General features: G+C 45.9%; 1 protein-coding gene across 1 annotated transcript in view; it reads right to left on the reverse strand.

The window, feature by feature from the left end:
• The window catches only part of LOC135908433 (frequenin-1-like), an 803832-nt gene that overhangs the window by 524634 nt on the left and 253220 nt on the right, over positions 1 to 25978 (reverse strand). The window lies entirely within an intron of this gene.

The raw sequence follows: 25978 nt of genomic DNA on the forward strand, positions 1-25978 counted from the left end.
TGCCGAGACACCACGGCATTGTCGCAAAGACGAAAATTGAGAGAGAAAAACAAAAGAGATGAGGAAGGTGGGTAGGTCAACCGGAATATAAATATTCATTTCGCTACCCTGCATTAGGGAATGGGTAAGCGGAATTGAAAAAAAAGCTGAAGATATATGAAGTAATGAAGAACTGAAGATATATAAAGATTAAATGAAAGGCGCCAACTATTGTTTCCTGGTAGCGTGGAAGCAAAAGCACGTTCGATTCTTCGAAGAACGTGCATTACAGCGCAAAATTTGGAGGGGGATGCGTGGGCATGCTGCCAAACACACCTTTTATTTATTTATTTTTATTTATCGATACTTCAATCTTTTGCAAGATCTTAGCAGGGTGGGAACACACAAGTACATTCATACAAACACATAGTTCAAGCAATCATGCCTACGCTTGAATTCAACATGGCAAAATGACAGAATGCTTGAAAAAATGAGCAAATAAAGTATGTGCGGTTGAGTCATGAATGCAGCTGCGCCGAAAAACGGGATAAACAATTTCTGTAACGACTTCTTCAGGAAGTTTATTCCAATCGACTATTGTTCTTCTAAAATAAGAGTATTTGAAGCAGTTGTTGTGCGGTGTTAACGGGATCACTGCTAGGGAGTGTTTTTGACGAGTGGCATAACCAGTTAAAAGTGTTAAGATGTGCGAGCTATCAATATGGTAGTGGCCATTCATTAGCTGAAAAAAATTTAATCGGAAAACACAATTTTGTTTTGTAATCGAAGAAAAGCCACTACGTTTAAGAAGATCGGTTATAGAAGTTCGACCGTAAGGATTGTAAATAAATGAGACAGCTTTCTTCTGAATTCTTTCTAATTTTTCAATATTTGTTTTTGTTAAGGGGCCCCAAATGATTATTGCATATTCTAAAGTAGTACGAACAATTGTATTATATGCCAGGAGGCGGACAGCTGGTGTGGCGAATTTTAGCGACCGTCTGAGGGTGAACAGTTTGCGAAGACAATTAGCTATTACAGTGTCAGTATGTTTTCATCAGTAAAGATTGTGAGATATGTGTATACCGAGATACTTATAGCGAGATACTTCGGCGATATAAGCGTTCTTGGCAAAATATTGGAAGAGAAGGGGCTTTTTCTTTAGTGTTATTCCCATAAAGACGATTTTTTCACAGGTAATAGTCATTTGCCATCGACGGCACCATGCAACTATTTTGCCAAAGTCACTGTTTAGCCTGATTTGATCTTGGGGTGCGTCAATTTCGTCATATAGTATGCAGTCATCCGCGTAAAGTTTAATTTTTACAAATAGGTTATTGCCAATGTCATTTATATGAAGCAAAGAAAAGAGGACGCAGCACGGATCCCTGGGGAACGCCAGAGGCAACAGGTAATGTGTTGGAGGAAGTCTGTTTTATTCTAACGAATTGGAAACAATTGGTTAGGTACGCATGTATCCATTTTAATAGCTTATCGTTTCTAAGTATAAAACTTAATTTGTAAAGTAATTTGCTGTGGGCTACTTTGTCGAATGCTTTCCTGAAATCCATGAATATAGCGGCGGTTTGTTTTCTATTATTTATTGTGTTGGCCAAATCGTGAATTGTTTCTACTAACTGAGTGTTTGGGGAAAAGCCCTGCTGAAATCCGTGTTGAGCGTTTGTCAATAGGCAATGCTCCTCAAGGAAACCGATTACATGCTTATAGATTACGTGTTCAAAATTTTTGCATGTTGTCGAAGTCAGAGAAATTGGTCGATAGTTTTTTATGCAATTCTTAAAAAAAATTAAATTATGGGGTTTTACGTGCGAAACTCACTTTCTGATTATGAGGCACGCTGTAGTGGAGGACTCCGGAAATTTCGACCGCCTGGGGTTCAATAACGTGCACCTAAATCTAAGCACACGGGTGTTTTCGCATTTCGCCCCCATCGGAATGCGGCCGCCGTGGCCGGGATTCGATCCCGCAACCTCGTGCTCAGCTCCCCAACACCATAGCCACTGAGCAACCACGGCGGGTCTATGCAATTCTTGTTTCCCGACTTGTGTAAGGGTTTGATAATTGCTGTTTTCCAGTCATCCGGAAGCATGCCAACCTGAAGCGATTTACTGAACAAAATTTCCTAGCACTTCGCGTACCACTCGGCATAACGTTTTAAGAAAGCATCTGGTATGCCATCCGGAACGGGGAACTTTTTTCCATCAATTTTTAACAGTAAGTGAAGTATACCATTCTCAGAAATAAAAATATCGGGAATGGAAGGCAAAACCATATAAAAAGAAGGCAGACAATCGTCATCCGTTGTGAACACACTGCTGAAATGATTGTTAAAAGCAGAACATACAACCTGCTCATCGTGTACACTCTTACCGTCTATTAGAAACATATCAGACAGAGAAGAAGAATGACTCATCATCCTCCAGAATCTGCCGGGAGACGTTTTCATAAAACTAGGAAGCTATACAATAAAGTAATTCTCTTTGTCATTTATGATCAGTTGTTTAAATTTATTTGACGCTTCCTGAAGGACCCTTTCGGAATTTGAAATAGCTTTTGATTTCGCGGAATTTTCAAGCCGTTTAAGCCTGCGCTGCTGGCGCAACGTCTCCCGGGAAATCCAGGGATTCTGACGCGTAGCCTTCGTCGCAATCTTTGGAACAAAGTGTTTGCATACAGTAGAATATAATCCCTTTAAATAAAAGCCACAGATTATTCATGCTAGCAGTGTTATTTTTGAAGTCGTCCAGATGACATTCTAGTGTATCAATTACAGACACGTCGTCTTCACGAGAAAACTTTGGGTAATACTGAATCTTGCCATTTCTACTGCTAGGGGCACATTGTAACCACAATACTACGGCTTGATGATCTGAAATGCCGTCTGTGACCATACATGAGACATCATGTTGTATATTACCACTTACAAAAAATAGATCGAGAACTGCATTTAAATCATTGTGGGTTCTATTGAAATCCTGAACCTGTAATAGGTCTAAATAAAAGCAATATCAATCATTTCCCTATGAATATTTGTGGCGGAGTGGGACGTGAATGTTCTCCAGTCGACATTTGGCAAGTTAAAATCGCCGGTTAAGATTAGTTTATCTGCTTGTTTTATGTGGGTGTACATATATACTCTTATGCATCCGAAGTTTGCAACAGGCGAGTTAGGGCGCCTGTATACGGTACCAAGAATGTATCTGACGTTGGTAACACAAAAGTTGCAGAAAACGCTTTCTACTCCCGAGGTGTCCGGCATTCTTAAAATTTGAAGGGAATGTCTAAAAAAATAGCTACACCCCCTCCTCTTCTATCGCGGTCTTTTGGCATTATTCTGTAGTTTATCGGTACAAATTCTCTATAATATATATCTTCATTTAACAAGGTTTCCACCAATACGGCAATACCAGGGTCAAGCGAGCAAAGGATTCCTTGAAGCTGATCTACTGTTTTGACAACGCTGTGGCAGTTAAGGTATAAGATGGTGAATAGTGATTGCTAAATGTTAGCACGTCATTTGCTCCCTCTTTTTAGCTTGCAGCGTTTGTCCTTTTCCACATCCCACACAAACATTTCACCATCTATGCTGCATGTATCAAAACTAGTTTAAATTTGGAGCCCTGGGGCCCTATAACGTAAAACTATTCCAATATGTTTCTATTCCAATTTCCTGACGTCAAATTTGCGTAACCACCGACGCAAGCACCGGGTGGTGACTCATAGGGTTGTCTGAACAGACCAATCAAACGCTCTCCTCGTTCATAGGAGGTACCTCTTGTTTGCTTGAAAAACGAATAACATTGCCTACACTGAGCGGCTTGTTGTATCTAATTGGCTGACAAGAGGCGAGGAGAACGTTCAAGTGGAGAGGGATTCACTAGGGCAGAGCCAGTGCACTGAAAACCGATAACCGGATGAAGAGGGTGGTGCCGGCGTTTGCGATTGGTCGGCTTCCCCTTACTTAGCTTGTGGCGGCTGGTCGAAAATCGCGGCGGCATGCAACGGAAGCTTAACAATGAAGCTAAAATTGACCCTCAGCAAAGAAGAGTTGGCAGAATGAGGTAGTAAACGTGTCGAAAGTGCTTAAAAACGTTACACGGTCACGCAAGAAGTTTTATTATACGCAAATACACCCATGCTCTCCGGCAGGTGCGAATAGCCAGCGTCTCAGCGATCGGCGGCAGCTATCTTTTATTCCTTTCGGAACGGGGCAGCCTGCGGCTATTCCGAAAAAAATTCAGTTTTGTTCGGCATATTAATGCATCTTTATCGCGTACACGTCACTTTGACGCGGTGAGTTCGAGCGGTTTTGTGACGTCGCGTGACAGGTAGGTGAAGTGGGTGCAGCCCGAAAACTTTTTACCAATAGCCGAGGGCTAATGGCGAAAAGGGGTCGAATCAGAAATAACTGTTTCTCATTTTTCTGTCAAATCATGCATAATCAGTGTGCACACATCATATCAGATGGGGAGGTATTGCGGTTTTTGTAACGTCACGTGACAGACAGGTGAAATGGGGGGTGGTCGAAAAAAGTTTTTGACCAATCGCGGAGGGCTGATAGCAGAATTGGAATAGAAAAGTTTGGAATAGTTTTACGTTATAGCGCCCCTGATCACGTTCTTCTTTTGAGCTTTGCCATGATTTCTTTTTATATCTCCCTAACTATCAAAGAAAAGTTCTATGTAATAGAAAGCATTGTCCCTTTAAGGTTTTTGCATCACCGAATCCCGTTCTGCAGGCCCTGAAGTGAGAATGCAGTATTTAATGTCTGACAAAAAGCCAGCGTATGTGTCCTAATTCGTTAACAAATGCATTCTCGCCTAGAATTATTAGTATACTACAAGCCAGGAAACATAAAAGATGGACCGGTAATTACACAGTCCAAAACAATGAAGGCGAGGCAAGAAGAAGACCGGACGACAATTGACACCAACCTGGCGTTTACCCCATAATAAAGTGAGATTTAAATAAATGACAAAATTGCAAAATACGAAAATATCACAATATTACAATATCACAGGTCGTATACGTACCGAATAGAACAAAGCAAGAAATCAAGGTGATAAGTAAAAAACATTTCTCGACTAACGCCGCTTCTCTGCTTAACAGAACATCGGATGACTAAGACGCCTGAAATCATTTCGTGGCACTGTAGTGAACTTCTGAGTTTTTTGCGTTTACTTTTTTTTTCTTTTTTGTACAGGCAGTTTAAATGAGTCTTCTTCCGTAACTAACATATGACACTGAAGCGAGTGCTCTTGCAACCCGCTTCTTTTCTCGCGTTTTGATGTTGTTTCATGTTGTACTGTTCAGCTACAGTGAATTCATGCGAACTGTCCCGAATTTCTGTTTTTAAAGAACAGAAACTCAGGCCCAGCCTCGACGAAACGCTATCTCCATCACAAAGGAATAACATCCACCGAGAAATAAAAGCACAGTCGCGTATATTCTTGAAAGCGCACACCACCTTCGGAACTCGTCGCTCGTGGCACGGACATATGTATCTTGTGCTTGTCATTTCGCAAATCTCTATGATTCTGTGCCTATAAATATACCTGTGCAAAACAGGACGGAAAGAAAGAAAGAAATAAGACAGGTCGAGCACGATGCATGTCGCCCACTTGGACACGCAGCCCAAAGAAACAAATTGCTCTTTGATTGAAAAAGAAAAAAAAACTAAATAAAACAAAAGGGGAGAGGAAAGGAGCATGCTACCGGCGAGGGCACGTGCCCGCTTAAAGTCTTGGTGCGTAGGTGCTCCGAGGCGCGGCTGTAAGGCGCAGGTGGAAAGCAGCTTCGGTACAGAGCACCGACGTCAGTGCGCAACATGAAGCGATGCTGAATGCTGCGTGCCCACACGAGCTAGAGGTCCATTGCGAAGATTGGCTATTTCGCAGCCACGCTTCCGGTATGAATGCGCAGTTACGCCACGATACGAACGCAAGAACCTTCCCTTCGTTTAGGTGAAGGGAAAAAAATCTTGGCTCCTTGAGATGCTCGAATGTAGAATCCTCGATCAAGTTCCGTAATTGCGGAATGGAGAAAGCACTAAATAAATACCTCTTATTTCTTTAGTGATTATTTCATACAATTGGTGCCTTATTTTGAAAAATATTTACTTGGTACGGATATAGAGAGTGGCCGCCATGGCTGAGTGGCTCATCCAATCTACTACAACTCACGAGATCGCGGTTTTTTTTTTTTTCGGGACAAGGGCGGCATCATTACGAGTGAATCAGAATGCAAAAAATAGATGCTGGTGGAAGATTTGTTGGGTGCACGTTAGGTGACCACATCTAATCGAGATTAATCCACCGCCCTTCAGTGCAGCGTCCCTCGTAGCCCTCCGTGTAGCATAGAAAAATGAAACCCAATCGCTTCACATATTTCTGAAGGAATATTGTGTAACTTCTTTCAGGTTATTAAACTAAATAGTAGCTGCATCACTTCTGGGACACCAAAGAGAAAACAGAAAAAAGAACGGGCCAGGACAAGAGTAGACAATCGCATTTCTGCGTAACAAACACTTTTATACGCGTTCATGTCAGTGTAGCGGAGCCGAGCAAAGAAAGTCACTTCGTTTATACAGCATCACGCACTCAAATAGTAGATGACCTCATTTCGTAGCACTATTAAAGATGGTGCCCCAACGGAAGACCCGCCGCCATTGTAGGTTTCAAATGTCTTGAAAACTTCGCCAATTATCTGTGCCCGGATTCTGTCTAAAATTTTGCCCTTGCAATAGAGAGAATCGCCGATACATATACATGTGTGCTTGAATCTTTGACCAAAGGGCTGCCAACAGGCCCATTCGCCGAGCATTTATGTCGCCTAAGTCTGTTTTTGAACCCTATACTTACCCATATATTGCAAGGAAGTCAATATATGCTGTGCAGTTTTTTTTTTTTCGTGCCACTTTTCTTCAAAGCCCTGACAGTCTCTATGCACTCAAGCTCAATCTTTTTTAATGGTATTAGGCTTCTTTAGAAACCTTGCCCAGTTCGCGGTATGTCGCTCTGTATCTATTATGTCCGAGCCTAACCTTCTTCCTGCAAGCTCGGGTCACATGGCCATCCATGGCCAATTTGTAGGACCCCGGGCTGCTGTGCTGACCGTCAGGCCATCTTCGGTACATGGCCGTGTGCCACTGTTCAACGAAGCTCTTTGACGCCAATTTCGGTAGCTGGGTATGTGCCGCCTTTCATAGTAATCATTAGGTATGACGTATCATCAATTACCCACGAACTATAATATCGATTGATCAAAGCATTAAACTGGCCACTCATGTCTAAAGAATGGATTCCCTGCCAGTTGTTTGTTATTCAATTTTTTTGCACTGTACTGAGTGATGCTGCATTTGAACTGCATTTTCTTGTTTTTTTCAGCTTTGAGGTTAACTGTGTCATCGCGTCAGCCAAAAATGTTTTCTTTTTTACTTTTCTATTTTGGTGTTACTCGGTATTTCATTACTAAATTTCATCACTTATCGTGACTTAACTCCTATTTAAATTAAATGAAGTAAATGAAAGCACAGGTTTCGTTCTTCTCCAGCTGATCTCCGAGCTAAATCTATCAATCTGTTGCGAACATACCGCCTGTATCTGCATCAACTGGCTGTCATTGTTAAAATTACGGTACTTGACAAATAAGTATAATCTTTAGTTACCAAGTTCGTAAGTAGAGCGGACATCTCTATTTACGCTACAATCGCCAGTACTGTGTTTAATGGTTAAAACAATTTTTTTTACAATTTTATTAATAACAGTAGGGCGCAAAGTTTACTTGAGGGATTGAAGTGGGCCTGCTCTCAGGGCACAACATTTTGCCAGCAGCGTATATTGCTTAGCACCAGTCTCGACCAATACGGAATCGTTATTGAAGTGCCTGGCTGCTCTGGATAACGAATTTTTGATACTGCACTGCTCTACAACTCATAAACAATTATATTGGCGGAGGGGGGAGAGGTGGGGGTTAGGATCCGAAACTGCACAATGTGTTATTTAGGACGCTGTAGTGCAGAGCTTCTGATCAACCTTTTTAGAATGACCCAATTGCACGGTACACGAGCGCCTTGGTTCCCCTCCCCCCCCATTTGCATGCGACAGACGCCGCCAGGTTTCGATCGCGCTACCTCGTGCTTAGCAGCGCAACGCCATAGCCACTAAGCCACCGCCAGCTGGTGAGCTTCAACAAGCATTAGTCGTCAACGAGACGTGTTCTTATACTGACCGCGATGCATCCGACAAGGGCATTATAGTAGCATTTCGCATTATAGGGCATTTCGCAGCGAGAGATAGGAAACTCTCCTGTCGAATACTTCTGTGCGCCCAAGGCTGTCAGAATTATTAGTATTTTCAACTACGTATTCTGTCATCGCACGTCTAGTTAGAGCTCGTCAGGTGAGGGTGACACATTGTAAAAATAAAACACGCCCTCGCCTAAGGTCCAAGATTAAATAAAGCAAGTAATGACGTCTCGAGACCCCTACAGGTCCCTTATTCACAATGAATATGGGCGCAAGAGGGGGCGAGTATTTACGCGTTAAGTGGCGCAGAGTGTGCATGTATATCTCGGGGAGATTACCCCGCGTCCGCTTAATCACGTTTCTAGTGGTTTCGATATGTAAATATTCTAAGAGTAGTTTTGAAGGTAGGCGCTTCTCTGTCACAATGATGCTCGCAGCATCCCAATGGATGATGCAGCCAGTATAGTCATGTGATGATCCAACAAGGCGTTCGAACTTGCATTGCCTTTCCTGACGTCATTCTTGTGCTGCTCGTCATTATTTGTTTTATTTCCTCTTGTACCTTAGGCGAATGGTGCCTGTTTTATTTTGACAATGACTCGTAATTGAGCTTCATTGTGCACTATTGGTACTATTATGCACCATCCGCAAATTGTTCACCTTTCGTAATGCGACATTGTTATAGACCTAAGCAATGAAACTTGCGATTGGGTCGTCCCTGGCGTCCTAAACAGTGCGCAACCTCTATACTGCCATGCATGTGTTCTACTTTTTCTGGCAGCTCAGATAAACGATACTTGCAGGCTAGTGTGAAATAACCCCTCGCGAGGTATGGACATCGTAAACAGACAAGCACGTTGCGCAAACTCCGCGATGGCGATCGCGTTTACAAAGCATTAGACTCCTGTAAGTACGTCTCCGAAACGAGTAAAACACCAAAGATAGCCCACGAGCCCTTTTTGGCAGTGCCTCTGACGTCACGTGCAGTAACTTCCGTATCGTGCGCATGGCCTGCGGCACACAAATAGCCAGCAGTGACAGGAACATCTACCGGATTACTGTCAAAAGCAGGCTGTACGCACCGTCAAAATAAGGACGGGAAGGAGAGAGAAAAAAAATTATGCGTTTCCCACGCACTGTTGTCATCGATGCAAGCGAAGTTTTCTGCGCTGTTTGACTTATTGACTTATTGAACGTTTGGGCCGACACAAGAATGTTTAGTTGATGTTAAACGTTACATTGCTTGCACCACTTGTCTGCGTAGTGCACACAAAACACAGGGGAAGATGTTTGCATGAGGCATTGTTGTGCGCCATACTTCATAACCTCTCAGAGTCTTGTGCATATTCATTGCCTGACATCGATATCGCGCCGTGGCACAAGTGGTAAACTTCAGATGAATTTTGGCGCTCTACGGGCCGAAAGCACGACCGGATCGACACATGCCGTAGTGGTGGACTCCGGATTAATTATGATACTGTGTTGTTCTTTAACGTGTCCTTAAATCGAAGTGCACGAAGCTTTTTTTATTCGACCCGATGAAACATGCAGGCCATGGTGGGTATCAAATCCACGACCTCGTGAAGTGCTGACTTCATGTGCGACCGCTTCCGTACTGTCGCCTAGATCCTACGGTGCGAATTAATGCGGCTCTGCTTTTGCACACCCCGCGTAAATTGTCCGCTCGACAAATTTGCAGGTTGTTTATTTTTCAGAAAGAGCAGAAACGTACTGTACCGTACCTTGAACTTACATTTTTATACCGTTTGCCCCGCAACCGCTGTCGTCTCAATAGTGCCCTAAAACAAGGCATATCCAGCGGAAAGTAGACCGAAATTTCGGCACTCATAAATAGCTCACTCCAAACTGCCTATAATCATGCGGCCCCATTCGTTGCAGAGAAGGGGGCCGCTTGCAAAATTACACGCATAACGTCAAATTTTCGTGCGGTATTGCAGATCAAATATGTCCGGCTTACAAGGTGGCTCAAATATCACGCGGCTGAAGATTATGCGGCCCAATGGAAAATTTATATGAATTTTTTTTATGGACAGGCGCCTCTCAGAGGGGTTCTGCACACTCTTAGGCAAAGTTACACCCTTTGGCTTGCCCCTTCTGCCACACCGCAATAATCGTTATCTGCCTTGATGCGTTTCCTTTCTTTAACGCTGCGAGCCCGGAAGTTTCCAGTAACGAACGGCACGCGCGTTATCAGAAGGGGCACTCGAAAGGGTGTAAACTGTTCTACGCTGATAACGCGCGTGCCGTTCGTTACTGGAAAGTACCAGGCTCGCAGCGTTAAAGAAAGGAAATGCATCAAGGCAGATAACGATTTATGTTGTGTGGCAGAAGGGGCAAGCCAAAGGGTATAACTTTGCCTAAGAGTGCACTAGGTTGCATACAAATAGCTTAGATCCACTTTATAGGAAACGCGTAACACTTTTCACACAAACAACGAAACACACATTGCACGAACCTGGACACACCGGGAGTTGAACCCGGGTACACCATGTGATAACCGAACACTGTAACCGCTAGACCACTTCACTACGATGACACGGAGGATTCTCATAGCGATATGTACATACATTTGTGCTTCCGAGGCTGCCGTTTTATGTCGATTGGTCACCGTCTTCGATTGCGTGGTATACATATTTCGTGTAACTGTTGCCGATGCTTACGTAGTTGGTGATAGTGAAGATGTATTTGCATAAGTAGCGGTATACGGTTTCAACAGCTGTCATGCGCGGCGGAAAAACTAAAGTGGTAAGATAGCCAAGCATTGCTGCTGCGCGAGGACAAACTGCTCCGCCAGGCGAATGTTGTTCTTCAATTTTTTTCTTTATTCGCTATTCTGATGATTGTTCGCTGCAGTCGCTGTTTAACCCGGAACTTAGGTTTGTCTGAGAAACTTTCAACCTCGTTCACAAGGTTCAGTCAGATATGATCGGCCGCCAAAATGCACACCCGTATGCTTCAAAGTTGCGCTGCCTCGGCGTTATACCGGCAATACGGCTACACTACTCTAAGACGTCGAATAAGCGGGCGGGATGTTGCTGGCACGTCCGTAAATTTGTTGAACCGGCGAATTTTTCTCTTCACTTGCGCTGGCCGCAACAAGGATGCCCCGTCCGTTAGACTGAGAAATATAGCTTTTGTGAGTACGGGAAAAAGGTTCAAGTACCGTGCCTTTTGTGCCGATCGTTGTAGTTATCCCTTAAGTGTTGATTATACAGCAACAAGGCGCGTCACCATCTCCGTTCGTGAGCCTAACGCAACTGTATTGCAAATATCGGAAGCTTCCCCGCCTTGCGCACGCTAGCTTGTTTACGCCTATTTCCCTGCCGGGTGCACGTCAGCGCACATATAACCTGGCCATACCTGCAATGCCATCGATGTTAAAAGAAAGAAGGGAGGTAAGAAGTCGGCGTATGGTTAAAGAATTTCTAATGTGGGACTTAGCATACCGAGACTGCGGCGGATTACAAGGGACGCCGTAATGAGATCTCCGGATTAATTGTGGCCACCTGGCGTTCATTAACGCGCACGCAAAGGGTGACACAAGTGCTTTTTGCATTTCCCTAGGAATGCTACAGGTGGGGCCTAAACGCTAGAGCCACCAGGTTAGGGCGGCAACTATGGTCAAAATAACGATTCAGCTATTTGAACATGTATAACGAGGCGCGATTTTGACTGCATATCGAAGCTGATAATGACTCTATTCCTGGCCTTTCAAGTCAATGGCTCCGACGCAGAATGAACATGGGATCATCGCAATGTGCCCGTTGCCTTGTGCTAGATTTATATAATCAGGACCGCTGGAATGAACACTTTCTCCTGTCTTGCATGCAAGCAATCCTCCGTGCGCAAGAGGAGCCGTATTGACGCACAAAGTACATTTAGAACTGTCCATATATATATATATATATACATATATATATATATATATATATATATATATATATATATATATATATATATATATATATATATCTGCAGATAGGGTTGATTAAGGCCCGCCGTGGTTGCTCAGTGGCTATGGTCTTAGGCTGCTGAGCACGAGGTCGCGGGATCGAATCCCGGCCACGGTGGCCGCCTTTCGATGGGGGCGAAATGCGAAAACACCCGTGTACTTAGATTTAGGTCACGTTAAAGAACCCCAGGAGGTCCAAATTTCCGGAGTCCTCCACTAGGGTGTGCCTCATAATCAGAAAGTGGTTTTGGCACGTAAAACCCCATAATTGATATGGTTTATTAATGCCAACTGTATTAAAGTGTAGGTGCTGTGTTAAGCGGCACGACACTATTCTCATGTGTTGTCATGCAAAGTAAGATAGGCCAGGCAGTAGTGGCAAGCAGGTAAGAAGGAACTCGAAGGAACGATTGAATCAGGATTTAGGTATCGTGTACAATAGGTGAGTGCCTCTGCCTTCTTTATATATGTTATGTCAATTGCACCCACATACGCAGTTATTATAAGCATGTGTTTCTCTTACTACCTGAAGTATGCTTTTGTGGAATGTTCACTTCATCTGTGTACGCAATCTGAAAGCATGCCGTACATTCATGCAGACATGGTCATGTAGACGTTGACACAGAACCTATTTATCAAAGGAGAATGATTTATTTACGATACAACAAAGTACACAGCATAGTTTCACTGTAGCTTCTTAACGCAGAATGAGGACTTACATGCCAAGCTCTGACATTAAAAAGTAAAAGGCAAACTGTGACAGCAAAAACAAATACAGATAGGCAGTGTTCGCGCCTGCAGCTTTTAAAATGTGAAACAAGCATAATGCATGAACTTGCATGAACTTCATGCAGTTTTGACCAACAAAATTTGGGCCTCTAAGTTCGTTGCTTTCTCGTTCCTTAAAAAAGTTCCAAAAAAGAACCAAAATTAGGTAAAATAGCAGACAAGTACAATATCAGGAAGAGAACACACATACGTCCCAAACTTAGTGTAGGACCAAATTTTTTATAGATAGGTTATCTAAAGAGGAACTTAGACAGCGAAGTGCCCACAGCTAATGAAAAGATAGCTATCCATGACTACGATGAAAAAACAAAGAATGAGAGTGCTGGAAGAAAACGTACTTATTTGAATTGAAGAACTCTTGCGGGAGCCAAGTAACATACTTTTTTTTTTGTCCTGTGGAGCACACTCCGTATAGTCATCGCAGTGTTTGGGTGAATGCAGGGAGATGCAAGTGAAGTCCTTTATATACACATTGCGAATAAGAGAAAGAAAAAGAAGCCTTTTGAAATAAGTATTTTATCCATAATAGAGTGTATAAGCGCGACTGAACGAGGACGTAGAAAGAAACAGATACACAGAGACAGCGCTTCACAGCAGTGCGGCGGCACTGCTGTCATCCTCGTTCAGTCGTGCTTATATACTCTATCATGGATTCTAACCATCTAGCCCACCAGCATGTTTTAACCAAGTAATTCATGTTGACCTAAGTGCTTTGTCATTAAAAAACACGCCGGAGAGCCTTCGTATATGTTCCGAATGATTGTTCCTGATGGCTCCTGGGCCTCTAGTCGATCGTTGTACCTGGAAGGAAAAAGAAATTCCACTCCATGTTAGACAAATCAAGAAACTGTTTCACCTCGGCCCTGTTAGGGCTATGTTTTGTTCAATAGTTGTTTAAGGCCAATATAGTAGTGCATGATCTTGCACTAAACAGGTCTCTATCTGTTAGCCGTAAACTTCTGAGCCTGTGAGACAACGATCCGATATCTCTTATATGACTGCCCTCATTGTGGTGTGGCTAGAAAGCGAAACTCGAGTACACGTATTTGCACCTTGTTGGGGGAGACAACCAGTGTTCAGACTGTGCTCAACACACTCGCGTAGCCCTGCTACTTGAAATGCGGCCTGTTGCTAGAGAGCGCTGTATTGCATTGATGTGCACACATTCTTTCACTTTTTTGTTTTAAATCTCGGCAGTCCTATTTCCTTACATTCCGTTTGTACCCTTTCTGCGGCAAAAAGTAGTGCACTTGTATTTCCGCTGGCTAACCTGCCTATCATCCTATTTATCTTTCTCTTTCCTCCAAGAGCGTGTGTCAGCATTATAAAACTGGTCCGATGCGAAAGTCGCGATGAAGACGGGCAAATCTAGGGCCCTATAACGTAAAACTGTTCCAATATGTTTATATTCCAATCTCCTGACGTCAAATTTGCGTAACCGCCAACGCAAGCACCGGGCGGTCACCCGCAGGGTTGTCTGAACAGACCAATCAAACGCTCTCCTCGTTCATAGGAGGTCACTTTTGCTTGCTTGAAAAACGAATAACATTGCCTACACTGAGCGGCTTGTCGTATCTAATTGGCTGACAAGAGGCGAGGAGAACGCTCAAGTGGAGAGGGATTCGATGGGGCCGAGCCACTGCACTGAAAGTCGATAACCGGATGAAGAGGGTGGTGCCACCGTCTACGATTGGTCGGCTTCCCCTTACTTAGCTTGCGGTGGATGGTCGAAAATCGCGGCGGCATGCAACGGAAGCTCAAGAATGACATTAAAACGTACCCTCAGCAAAGAAAAGTTGGCAGAATGAGGGGGTAAACGTGCCGAAAGTGCTCGAAAACGTTACACGGCCACGCAAGAAGTTTTATTATATGCAAAAACACCGATGCTCTCCGGCAGGGCCGAGTAGCCAGCGTCTGAGCGATCGGCGGCAGCCATCTTTCATTCCTTTCGGAACGGGGCAGCCTGCGGCTTATTCGAAGAAAATTCAGTTTTGTTCGGCATATTAATGCTTCTTTATCGCGTACACGTCACTTTGACGCGGTGAGTTCTTGCGGTTTTGTCACGTCGCGTGACAGGCAGGTGAAGTGGGTGCAGCCCGAATACTTTTTACCAATAGCCGAGGGCTAATGGCGAAAAGAATTCGAATCAGAAATAACTGTTTTTCTTTTTTCTGTTAAATCATGCATAATCAGTGTGTACACATCATGTCAGATGGGGAGGTATTGCGGTTTTCGTGACGTCACGTGACAGACAGGTGAAGTGGGGGTGGCTGAAAAAAGTTTTTGACCAATCGAGGAGGGCTGATAGCAGAATTGAAATTGAAAAGTGTGGAATAGTTTTGCGTTATAGCGCCCCTAGTCATGCCAGTCTGATCTATTTAGGAAAATACAACATGGCTAACATGTGTCAGCTGAACGATTTCAGGTCCTGCCCACATCAAGCTGTGGAGAGTTTCCTTAAGCAGGTTGAACGACTAATGGAGGCAGGCTACCCACAACTTGTGCCAGTTTCCGTAGGAGAAAAAATCCTGAAGAAGTTCTGAACTCGCCAACTCGCCCAAGAGCCACCTCGCGAAAAAGAAAAGGTACCCATCACGCCCTACATACATAGCATGCCACACGAAGATTGTCGAGCGAGCTAATGTAAAGGTGGTGTTTTTTTGCCTCATGCAAGCTTTCAAGGATCTGCCGAATGACCAACCCTGTTTTCGCAAGGCACCGGCCTGTGTCACAAATTACAAAAATTAATAAATTATGTCATACATGTCAGGAAGGAGTCATTTATGAAATTCCATTGTCATGTGGTATAAAGTGCGTGGGACAAACCGAGCACTGAATGAACGATAGGCCGAGGCAACATCAAAATAATGTTAGAAATGAGAGAGTGGGCCACCTGGCAATTCACTGTAGAGATTGCAAATGTAAGCCAAATTTTCACACCAGCGAGGAGCCGTGTCTAATGGGTTAGATCAGTAATTGAGGCCAAAATTATCATTGAGGCAGATGATAGGTGCATGAGGGTTGCATCAGTCTCATTATCGCAAAAAACAACTGCTATATTGTTTTTGCTATGCGAAAAGAGTAGCCGTCACCATTATAAGATGACTACACCTCTTCCTTTTGTACTCAATTCAATGAAAAAAACTGCTTTACCGCACAGATGCGCACAGATGCGCACAGAAATGCGCACAGATGAAGTATGCTAGCGCTGCTTGCATAAAATAGTGGCTTTTTTTTTCCTGACTGAACATTGTTGGTGCGTGTTTCTCCTTTTTCGTCGTCGTCTTTGTGCCTTTCACATCAGATCGTGCTTAACCAACACGCCCAGTTTTCAATCTTAACATTATAAAACTAGGTGGCGATGATTTAATACAGAAAGCAGAGCATTCTGTGTCCCATATTCGCGGGTACATAACTCATAAGAAACTGTGAACATGTGAATGTGTCCGACTTTTCAAGTTACAACACTGTTTGAAATTCCACTGGCATTATTAGCACCGAAGTTAATTCAGTCTGAATACAATAAGTGCATGCATAGTGTACACAATGTAATCAAGCCATGGCAATATATGAACAAATGTAATGCGCTGCGTTAGCAACTAAAGTGAGTGAAATGCGTTCGGTTGCGTCCTCCACATTCTGAACAAACACATTTTACATACACTTGTCGTCTTCGAAATCAACTCAATGTGCTTGGGCGTATCTCACCGTCATATTTCTTTACACGTGCTGGCGACAACTAATTAGCCCACCTTGTCAGCTGGCACTCAGGGGTACTCATTTATGCCCCTTAAACTTACTAGCATTCATCTGTGCTTGCATTCATTTACACTCGCCTAAACTGACTCAGCAACTTCCCCCTCTTGGGAAAATCAGCAGGCATAAGTGAGAGGGCTCTTGAATAGGTGTAGTGATAGTACAGCGCATGCAAGTGTTTAAATGTCATTTGTAGCGAGCAATATTGCAAACACCTGTGTATTTCTGCACCCTACCACACTTTTCTGCTGGCAAAATATCAGTTTTTTTTGGCGAGTGCTGATCATAAGGCTGTGGTGTTCTCGCAGTCTAATAACGAGCCATTCTGGGCCAGTTTTTCGCTTACCGGTGCTGTGGTCCACTTTATAGTTGCATAGGAGTGCGGGGGTTCTGCTCTTTTTGGTGGCGTTGTTATTGATGTGGACGACCTCTCCAGCTTTAATCTTTTATAGAAAACAAAATTTAATTTGGTGAGAATAAAAATAAATTGTAGAAATGTGATACTCCAAGAAACAAAAGCTCATAATAAATGCCAAATTAAGGCCTATATTGGGGTTAGTGGGCGCCGCATAGCCGAAAATCAACACTACATACCGATCACTAGATATAAGCATAATGTATAACTTGTTGATATGTTTATTTCTTTGGTTTTTCATAGTTTTAAGCAATTCAACGCTGCTTTCTGACATTATGAAATGACGAAAGTACAGAAATTTAGATTTTTCAGCTGCAATAAAACTTGAAACTGTAGCTCGACGTGAGATGTTGCGCCATTGAAATTTTGCCAGAGGCATAGAACTTCGCCCCATCCTCAAGTAACGAGTGTACTGTTCCTCTCCAAGAAATATTGTGGCAAATTCTGGTTCTGGCGCAAACAGACACTTCGGTGCTGCTGCGTTGTCGGATTTAAATGATTATTTTCGCGTCAAACAAGCTTTCAGCTAAATTAGGCTTTGAATTCCAGTGAACTTTACGCATTGAACGGGAAAGCAAGAAACCCACGGAAATCTACACATTACACGGAGGAAAGTGCGTAACACACCAGAAACTTGTTCAAAATAAAGCAGTCATTCGACAACATAACCTGTGAAATGCAATGAATTCATTTCGCAAAGTCCACGAAGGGGATAAAATAACGGAACATTTCATGGTTAGAAGGCTGCAGGCGATTACTAGTGGCGCGATAAAACGCAAGCCATAGTGAAAATCCGCGCATGACATTTCAGCAAAAGGACACTTGGCTACGCAAGCAAAAAAATATCGCCAGCAATAATGCAATTTGAGGAAACCTAAATGGAACTACGTCTGCAGTTATAGGTGGTTCACACACCGAAACTTCAATGCCCGTGTCCGCATTAGTACTACAAGAACTGATGCTTAATCACCGTGATTCGTTATCTGCTGGCTTATAATGATGCAATGGCAGCATTTAGCAATATGGTAAGCAAAAATCAACCTACCGTTATCAGCCCTGGTTCGCAGCTGTACAGCACACACTCCAGGGCCCGATGATCCAGCGCACATGGGGGCTCACCGCTGCTGACTGTCGCCCTGCTGTCGCACTCGTCCAAGTTGCACCGGCTTCTTACAATTTCCGGCAACATCGGCGGCATTGAGCATCACTGAGATCGCCGAGAGCGTTCATCGACGCGGCCGGGCGTCTGCACAACGCGAACACAGTCGCATAACGTCGCTGGTACAATGAGATGACGATAATTGCCACCGAAAAGACTCGCCTCGTCCGCCGGCTCAAGCCATGTTTTTGCTTCATCCCGGCCGGCGCAGTCTTTCTTCCTCCTCCTCCATCAAAGCTGCGCACACAGGCGACGACTTCTTTCTTAGACTATTCGCTCTCTCCTTTTGCCTTTCGCTTTTCTTTCTCCCTCGCAGGTTCTCCCTCATCACTCCTTCCGCCTTCCGCTTTGTAACGCTCTCTCAACGCTTCTGGGCGCTTTTGGGGAGCCGAAATTGCAGGGCTGCATATAAACGTTGCGTTTGCTGACGCCGTATACAGCCGTGAGCAGCGGGTCGGCCGCGTTTTGTCCCGCATGATCTCACTTGGAAGAACGCTTATCTGCGGTGGTCTGGTATGAACAACGAACATACCCACTTATACGGAGGACGCTATGTAGGACTTAACTATGAGTATATAGTACTCGCATTTCCTTGTCTTGTCACATCATCTTTTCCCTATCACGACCCCCCCTTGCCTCCCTTGGCCCTTCCTCCCTCCCCCTTGCCCATGTATGAGAACTGCGAGTGAAGAGTGGCACGACAGTTATTCACTCGTTTGCGAATGAGTTGGTTCTACCCATTCTCTGATTGCTCTCCCCCCTCTTCTCTACCATTCTGTCTTGCAGAAGGAGAGATAGGTGGACCAGTTGGTAATGCATTATTAGAAAAGCTTAGTGCGCTATAAATACACGGGACGTGGAAAATTAACACACAGCAAACGCGCTCACTCAACTGATGTTTAATGCACATATGGAAAAAAAAAGTCTGTTATGGAGTAGGCTAAAGCGATAGCAGTGTGACGAACTTGGTGGCGGTACTCATTACTAAAATTATTTACAAGCAGCGTAGAATGTCTGTCGCGAAGTGTGATGAGGATGCGAACCGCGGAGATATCTATTGCGAACAAGAGCGCCACGTTGCCTTCAGAGAATGCTTCACCGTCCGGAAACCTGTCGCACGCGACATCAGCAAGGACGCTCGCACGCGGAGTAGCGCGACGCTATCCGCATAAACAGTAAACGTGCTGAGATGGCTGTGGTCAGTTTTGTCTGCTGCTCTCTCTGTCGAGATGGTCACGGTGCGCTCCCGAAGGTTGATAACAGCACCATATTCCCGTAGAAGGTCGATTCCCAGGATTAGGTATCGGGAACATTCGCGAAGTATAAGGCAACTGGAGAGAAACGTACGTCCACGGATGTTCAGTCTGAGTGTGCACATACCAAGTGGGGCGACTATATGTCCGGTGGCAGTACGAATTTGTGTTCAGCACCAAGGGGTAACTACTTCGTTCAGATGCGTCGCTAGTTTTCGGCTCACGATGGAGTAATCAGCCCCTGTGCCCAACAACGCACTGACTTCATGGTGACCGTCGAGCACCACAGGTATATCTAAAGAGGGGCGGCGTCGGAGTTCAGTTGTTGTCTTCGTCGAATCCCTGCTGGTACGTGCATACGTCGATGGGAGGCCTTGCTCACGTCGATTGTCAGCGGCCTCGCCCCAGAAGGTCGCTGTCATTAGTTTTTCCGTCTAAGGCTTGGCGAACGACCCTGCGCCGTCACTGGGAGCTCCGGTAATTTGGGGAAAATCGACTCGGAGACGCTCACCGAGGCTACCGTCGCAAGGGCAGTGTCATGCGCTGCTAAGAGCTGTATTTTTCAATAGCTCTTGGTCTTTCGCCAAATCTAGGCCTTGGTGAGTCGACGGTAAACCATGAAGTCCAAGGCGGCGATACGGGCATTCATTTTATAAATGTCCGACTTTGCCACAGTAATGGCACAGCGGTCGCCTGTCCGGTGCGAACCAGACGTCCGATTTCCTTTAAAGCGGACGTCGATTCTCCAAGTGTTGCATCGGTTGCAGTGACGGAAGTGTATCGTGAGGCGTGACGCGCATGAAGCGCGGTGGAGGAGGAATGTAACGACTCGCAGCTTCCACGTATCAAGCACGCCGGAGGTCCGTCGGCACAGGTGTCTTGACATCACTGGCAAGTGGGATTGCATAGCCTGCCGGGACTTTCAGAGCATGCAGCCCGGCTATGGATCCGGCAGTAGGTTGAGGCAGGAAGTGAATCATTTGTATCTCGGCGCTCACCACTGATCGGAGGACTTCGCAGAGAGAGTCGACATTGATGCTACTTCCAGCAGCTCCAATTTCACCCATCGATGATGCGACATTGATTTGCCGGTCGTACACAGCTGACCGCTGCTGAAGCACTTTTTCCATTGTCGTGGCTTCCGTTAAAGACTCAGCCACAGTCTTCCAGGGACTCCGAACGAGGCCAGCGAAAAGCTGCTCCCTCGCATATGTGGTGGAGCTTGCTATCCTCTGCCGTGTCTTGGTCAGCTCGACGAAAATAAGCACGTCATGTCCTAAGCGTACATTATTTCACTTTCCTTCGGCATTTCGATGCACTAACTGAGCCAACCAGTCGTCGACGTCCTCGAGGACGTCGAAGACTGGTTCCATGGTTGAAGTTATGCATGGAAGAGTTGTGGCACTCTCTGTAGCTTATAGTGAGCAGCAGTAGTAGTGCATTCCGCACCTCTTTGGTGTGTCGCTGACCTCCTCTCGGGATGAGGTCCACGCTCAGGAGGCAATACTCGGATTCTTCGGCTGGTGTGGTGAACATGTGTTGTCATTGAAGGTGCAGCCTACCAGGAGTTGCGTTGAACATTGCCTGGGACTACCCAGCACCTCCACGAGTTTGTCACGTGCTGCAGAAGGTCCTTACGACAAGAAGTTCTGCACCGGCAGAGACTAGTACTAGCCGAGATGATGGCCGACCCAAAAACAACTTCTCCTTTCCTTGCCTGAATGCTTGATCGCGTTCGCCGCACATGGTGACCTGGAGGCAATATATATATATATATATATATTGTAACGAAGAAGAGTTGCCTGCCTGCGCCACAGCACCATCGCTACCGGCATGAGCTCGTGGTTGCTGTCCTTGGCCGAACGCTTGTGTCTGCTACCCATTCACCTGCTTCCATTGCTAATAAATCTCTTAGCAAGTGGTGGACGTGCTGGGTTTCGACCACACTGGAACTTTGAAGTCTCTACCCTATACCTCTACCCCCGTCATGCCCGACGACGCATGCACTCCTCCAACTCCTCCAACGGCGCCGGCCACCTTGGTTTGTGCCGGTGCCTTGTGTCAGCGAGATCCCCCTATCTTCTCCGGCACAGATGACAAAGACGTTGAAGATTGGATCTCCTCTTATGAGTGAGTGAGGGCCCATAACTAGTGGGACGATGTTACCAAGTTGAGAAACGTCGCATTCTATCTTACGGACGTTGCGAAACTATGGTTTCTAAACCACGAAGCCGACTTCACTTCGTGGTTGGCCTTCCAGACCAGCTTCACCCAAGTTTTCGGACGGCCATCAATACCAAAGCTTCGTGCAGGACAACGTTTGCGCACAGGATCCCAAGAGGCCGGCAGAACTTCACGAGCTACATTGAGGAGATTGTTGACCTTTGCAAACGGCTGAATGCGTCGATGTCAGAGGAGGAGAACATCAAGCATATAATGAATGGCATTGAGGACGACGCATTTCAAGTGTTATTATCGAAGAATCCTCACACTGTCGCTGAAGTGATAGAATTGTGCCAGAGTTACCACGAGTTGCGCAGGCAACGGCTTCACACCCGATGTCCCACTGCGCCCGCCGACTCTGTGAAGTCTTGGATGCGACGACCACAATGCTGCTCTGTTCATAAAAATTGAGGAATTCGTTCGCGCAGGGGTCACCCGCCAGGTATATTTTATATCTTCTGTCCCGGAACCACCACCCGCTTTGCCTCCTACGATCCGCGACTTCATTCAAGAGCAAGTATCTCAAGCCATTCCTCCAGCCGCTGAGCAGACACCTGCAACCTCACCTCTAACTTACGCTGAAGCAGTTTCCCGATCTCGTCCACAAACGCTCTTGCCGCCCTCTATGCATTGACCGCCGACATTTTTGCCGCCATCTATGCCACTTCACGACCGACAGCATGTTCCTCCTATGCCGCTACCCGACCGACAGCATTATCCGACTACTCCACCTCGACTCCGACCTTACCCCCCCCCCCTCCCCAGTGGCGCACCTTCGACGACCGCCCATTATGTTTTGCTTGTGCCGGTGCTGGCCACGTGGCGCTCCATTGTCGTCGTTGCATGCTTCCTCTTCGGAACATCCGGCGACCACCACCTTTCCCCGCTCCGTTTTTCTCTTCGCCTTCAGTCTTCCTACCTCTTACTGAAATACTAAAGCGCCAAACAGACGACACAAGAAGAGACACGCACGAGCGCTTACTAACAACTGATGCTCTATTGACGGAAACACACAATATATATACGCAAATTTGGCGGCGCCACTCGCGCATTGTCAAAAATCACATGGTAACCAGGCAAAAGGCGATAGAACGATTGTGAAGGTGCCGTTCATGACAATGAAACGTGGTGCACAGGGCCAAATGACTATAAATGATAATGGCTACGCGATACATAAACACCGCCGTAAGGGAGTACCGCATTAAAAACTAAACGATTAAGAATTTTCACCAAGCGCAGGCGGCGCAGCAACATGCTCAGCTTTAACTATGGGCTTCTAAAAAGGACATTTCACTTGTATACAGAATTTTCGATGGTTCGCTCACGCATTCAAGGCCCTTCCTTTGAATGTGGAATGCTTCCTTCAGCTCACGGGCAACACCTGGAATTACTTCAGTAACATGCACCAATGAGCCCAACAAAACGTTCTGCTGGAATTCCTACCTCTTCCCTTTTCCATGACCACCCAACCACGCCTACCCGCCGCTCACAATCTCTCCGTCGTCCCTCGCTTTCTCCGATGCGGCGCCATCCCATGTCCACCGAGCAGGAAAACTGATGGACGCAGTTCCCTAGGCACGAACTGCGTCCACGTCGCAATGCTTAAGTCCTCGCACCTCTCCAGCCAACGTAATTGAAGTGTCTGTCGAAAGAATTGCCGTCCATGCACTTGTATATCTGCGGCACACTACGAAAGGTTTTGACGCCTTCCTCCGACTTTTCCCTTCGAAACGCGAACGCTCAAAATATTACGCCTCTCGCTGCCTGTACTGCTCGCGTCTTCATTGAAGGATTACTGTATAGCGTCGAATTCGTCGTGCTGCTCTCGGGTTCCCATGACATTATATTAGGCTGGGACTTCCTCGCAAATAATAACGCCGTTATTGACTGTTGTCCCGCCGAACTCGAACTTTCTGTACTTCCCGACCTTGAGACTATCGAAAACGGCCCTTCTAGTGCTAAACTGTGCGTGTCCGAAGACAACGCCGTCCCTCCACGCTCTTTCCTGCTTGTGCCTGTGTCATACACCGCTATTTCTGATGGCACATTTCTCTTTAAGGCCAATGCACTCAACGAACCAAGTCTGCGGGCCGATCGGTCACCTGATGCGACGTCACGGCCCAAAGCGATACGGTCCGGCGCAGAGCACATCCACATGGCGGACCGTCATAGCAGAGGCCAGAGCTACACTAATGCTTTTTCGCGTTATCATTGTAATCATTCCGGCTCGAGACCCACAAAGCTCGGAACTGCTCAACAAGGGGTACAAAATAAAAAAGCCTTCTCGTCACTCCAATAAGACATGGTGCTTAAAAAATATATCTGCTGCACGCATGTTTAGGCGGAACGGCAGACATAAAACGGCTTGCTTTTGCTGAGTCCAAAACTAGATTGGATTTGGCTGAAGACACTGCTGCCGGACAACATTCGTTGGCTACGCCAAAATCGCTGCGGTTTGCATGCGGTCCGCCGCCAAAACTGAAGCGGGCAAAGCCTCGGCGATTTGTTGGACCGCGAGGGCCGCGGTATTGCGCGGGCCAACGGCGGTCCGCATGAACTGGTGACGTCCTATCACGTGATGAGCGGACCGCGGTGCAAAAGAGCGATTTCGTCCGCCGTGTGGATCTGTCTTTACGCCCTCTGAGGTGTTCATTCGCTGCCGATGTTCTCCGCTACCCTTTGCTCTCCTTACTCTTCGCAGTGGCGTCACGAAAATGGTCGTCGACAATCCCACGGCCTGCCTTTCTTTCGTGGTGAAGGTTTAGACCTCGTCCAATCGGTCGACACCTTTTGCATCTTTTTACGCCCCTGCCGTTTCTACTGCTGCGGACCTTGGCGCACTTATTTGTGACTCTGCGGTTGGTCAGTCACTCCTCGACGCTTTCCACTGCTCCATCAACGATGTAACGTCATCTGCAGAGTGAAGCCAACTTATCGCTCTCCTGCAGAAGTTCCGCGCTTCTTTCGACAGCCATGCTTCCGGTTTGGGTTGAACATCGACCATTTTTCACCAGATAGATACCGGCAGTCATGCACCTTTACGGCAACGCTCTTACCGAGTATCCTCCTCTGAGAGCCATGTCATTGACCACCAGGTTGCTGATATGCTCAAGCGTGGCGTTGTGCAGCATTCCAACAGTCCCTAGGCATCAGCGGTCATTCCCGTTAAGGAAAAGGATGGCTACATTCGATTCTGTGTCGACTATAGACGTCTGAACAAGATAACGCGCAAGGACGTTTACCCATTACCGCGCATCGACGACGCCCACGACTGTTTGCAGGGAGCGGAGTTCATTTCTTCGCTGGATTTACGTTCCGGATACTGGCAAGTCCCTTCGGCACCATCTTATCGACCTAAAACAGCATTTGTAACACCTGACAGATTATGCGAATTCATTGTAATGCATTTAGGCCTGTGTAACGCTCCAGCCACATTTAAGAGAATGATGGAAAATATTTTACGCGGCATCAAATGGAACACTATGCTACCTGGATGACGTAGTTGTCTTTTCAGCTGATTTCCCAATGCATCTCAGGCGTCTCAAGCACGTTCTGAAATACCTTCCAGATGCGGAACTTCAACTCAACTTAAAAAAATGTCGTTTCGACGCCCGAAAGCTCACTATTCTTGGCCATGTACGGGAGACGGCGTCTTTCCAGATCCAGCCGCGCTCCGCGCTGTCACCGACTTTCCACAACCGAAGAGGTGAAAGGAGCTTCATGGTTTCCATTGTTTATGCCGCTATTTCCGACGTTTCATTCGAAATTTCGCTTCCATAAGTGCACCGCTGACAGCCCGTCTAAGTGGCGGCAAAGAACTATCCGTTTTTTCGCCCGCCAGTGATGACGCCTTCACGAAATTACGCCACCTGCTAACCTCACCACCTATCCTCCACCAATTCGATCCTGCAGCCCCCACAGATGTCCACACCGATGCCAGCAGCGTCGGACTCGGCGCCATGCTCGCGCAGCCAAAAGCGGGGTTTGATGAATATGTCATTGCCTACGCGAGCCGAACTCTAACCAAGGCTGAGGCTAATTACTCTGTTACAGAGTGTTTAGCCATTATTTGAGTCCTTGGAAAATTCCGTCCTGATTTATATGGTCACCCTTTCGATGTCGTCACTGACCATCACGCCCATTGTTGGCTGTCTACCCTTAAGGA

This window comes from Dermacentor albipictus, unplaced genomic scaffold, assembly GCF_038994185.2.
Source record: "Dermacentor albipictus isolate Rhodes 1998 colony unplaced genomic scaffold, USDA_Dalb.pri_finalv2 scaffold_25, whole genome shotgun sequence".
NCBI lineage: Eukaryota > Metazoa > Arthropoda > Arachnida > Ixodida > Ixodidae > Dermacentor > Dermacentor albipictus.